Consider the following 3251-nt stretch of genomic DNA (forward strand, 5'->3'; position numbering starts at 1 on the left):
TGGGCACAGAGAAGACTAGGTTCATCTTTTTTTTTTTCTTATAGCACAATAATATTTTATTACCACATGTAATATGTACCATAACTTGTAATGCCATGTACATCTTCTATCTTTCCAGTTGTTTTTACTACAGGAAAGGAAACTCTCAATACACACACATACACTCAATTACCAAAAAAAAAGTAACTGAGTTGTCTATCAATGTTGCTGAATGAAACACTGCCACACACACACTGCTTCTTTAGATCTGTGAAAGGACCTGTCTCCACCAGAGTTCTACAGAGGCTTCTCTACAGAGATTACCCTAGACCTAATAGGGAATATGACTCTCTTTGGTAAATTATTGTTACATGTAAGAGGACTATAACTTCATCCTAGTGTTCAAAGATTTCCCCAGTCTTTGCTCAGGAGGCACCAGAGCTGATCCTTGGGCTCACTTAGTTTTAAATCACTCTCTTAGGATCCAGAGAGATCCACAAGGGAAAATAGTAAGCCTCTTAATGGGGGAGGGGAGAAGAGGGCTTGGACCTTCCCTAAATAGTCTAGCTTTTTGATACACTAGTTTTCAACCTCAATGAATAGCTTTCTAACAATTAGAATGTAAAAAAAAATGAACTAGCTGACTTGGGGTAGTATGCTTCCTATTAATGGAAGTACCTGAACAGAGGCTAGATAACCACTTGTCAAAGATGTTATCAGATTTGATTCCAACACTAGGTAAGAGTTTGCACTGTGACCTCTAAGATCCTTTCCTTCACTAAGATTCTGTGATTCTAAATTTCAGCACAGTTTGGCCTAAACCACAGAAACCCCTAAATGACTGAACCCAGCAAACTCCCAACCCCTTCCCTTCTGTGCTGGGCATTGGTCATAGATCATAGAACAAGAACTTAGAGGCCTTCCAATCCAATTCCTTTTTTAGCAGATGAGGAAAAATGATGTCCAGTAGCAAATAACAAAGGCACAACTCTAACGTCCTTTTCTTAATCCTCATCCTTCTCGACCACTCTGCAGCCATTGGCATTGTTGATGACCTTCATATGTGTCCTTGAGAAAGGTGCCTCCATTTGATGTCACTGCTTTCTTTCATATCAACTGTCTATAGTCTGGCTTCTGACCTCATTATTGGACTGAAACTTCTCTATCAAAGTTACCAGGGATCTCTTCTTAGTTGTAAAATGCAATGGCCTTTTTCTCAGTCTCAAGCTTTTTTTTTTTTATAACATCTCTGTAGTCATGGACATGGTTGATCACCCTCTCCTTTTTTAATTTTTTTAAAAAAATTTTAATACAAATTTATTTATTTTTAGTTTTCAACATTTACTTCCACAAGGTTTTGAATTCCAAATTTTCACCCCATCTTGCCCCTCCCCCCACCCCAAGATGGCATGCATTCTGAATACCCCTTCCACTAGTCTGCCCTCCCTTCTATCTCTCTCCCCCTTCTCTTATCCCCTTCCTTTTCTTTTTTTCCTGTAGGGCAGGATACATTTCTGTACCTCATTTCCTGTATTTCTTATTTCCCAGTTGCATGTGGAAACATTTTTTTTAAACATGTGTTTTTAAAACTTTGGGTTCCAAATTTTCTCCCTTCCTCCCACCCCACCCACCCTCATTGAAAAGGCAAGCAAGTCAATACAGGCCATACATGTGCAGTTATGCAAAACACTTCCATAGTAGACATGTTGTGAAAAACTAACTCTATTTCCCTTAATCCTATCCTGCCCCCCCCATTTATTCTATTCTTTCTTTTGACCCTGTCCCTCCTCAGAAGTACTTCCTTCTGATTACCCCTTTCCCAATCTGCCCTTCTCTCTATCATCCAATCTGCTCTCTTTCCTCTTTCCTCCCCTATTTTCCTATAGGGTAAGACAGATTTCCATACCCAATTGAGTGTGTATGTTATTCCCTCCTTAAGCCAAATCCTATGAGAATAAGATTCCCTCATTTCCTCTCACCTTCCCCTGTTTCCCTTCCACTGTAAGAACCTTTTCTTGTCAGTTTTATGCGAGATAATATACTCTATTCTACTTCTCCCTTTCTCCTTCTCCTAATATAATCCTCTCTCACCCCTTAATTTTATTCTCCAGATATCACCCCTTCATCTTCAACTCACCCTGTGTCCTCTATCTATCTATCTATCTATCTATCTATCTATCTATCTATCTATCTATCTATCTATCCATCACCTATCTATACATACATATAATTTTTCCCCTCCCACTACCCTAATACTGACAAAGGTCTCATGAGTTATAAATATCATCTTTCCATGCAGGAACATAAACAGTTCAGCCTTAATAAGTCTCTTATGATTTCTCTTTCCTATTTACCCCTTCATGTCCCACTTGAGTCTTGTATTTGAAAGTCAAATTTTCTATTCAGCTATGGTCTTTTCATCAAGAATGCTTGAGAGTCCTTTATTTCACTGAATCACCATTTTTTCCCCTGAAGGATTATACTCAGTTGTGCTGGGTAGGTAACTCTTGGTTGAAATCCTATCTCTTTTGCCCTCTGAAATATTATATTCCATGTCCTGTAGTCCCTTAATGTAGAAGCTGCTAAATCTTGTGTTATCCTGATTGTGTTTCTACCATATTTGAATTGTTTCTTTCTGGCTGCTTGCAATATCTTCTCCTTGACCTGGGAACTCTGGAATTTGGCTACAATATTCCTAGAAGTTTTCCTTTGGGGATCTCTGTCAGGGGGAGATCTGTGGATTCTTTCAATTTCTATTTTGCCCTCTGGTTCCAAAATATCAGGGCAGTTTTCCTTGATAATTTCTTGAAAGATGATGTGTAGGCTCTTTTTTTTTTGACCATGGCTTTCAGATAATCCAATAATTTTTAAATTCTGTCTCCTGGATCTATTTTCCAGGTCAGTTGTTTTTCCAATGAGATATTTCACATTGTTTTCTAATTTTTCATTCTTTTGGATTTGTTCTACTGTGTCTTGATTTCTCATAAAGTCACTAGCTTCCAATTGCTCTATTCTAATTTTTAAGGAAGTATTTTCTTCAGTAAGCTTTTGGACTTCCTTTTCCATTTGGCCAATTTTTTTTTAGGGCATTCTTCTCCTCATTGCCCTTTTGGACCTCTTTTGCCATTTGGGTTAGGTTATTTTTTAAGGTGTTACTTTCTTCAGTATTTTTTTGGGTCTCCTTTAGCAAGCTGTTGACTTGTTTTTCATGATTTCCTTGCATCACTCTCATTTCTCTTCCCAGTTTTTCCTCTACTTCCCTTACTTGCTTC

Source organism: Phascolarctos cinereus, unplaced genomic scaffold, assembly GCF_003287225.1.
Source record: "Phascolarctos cinereus isolate Bilbo 61053 unplaced genomic scaffold, phaCin_HiC Scaffold_4;HRSCAF=312, whole genome shotgun sequence".
Lineage (NCBI taxonomy): Eukaryota > Metazoa > Chordata > Mammalia > Diprotodontia > Phascolarctidae > Phascolarctos > Phascolarctos cinereus.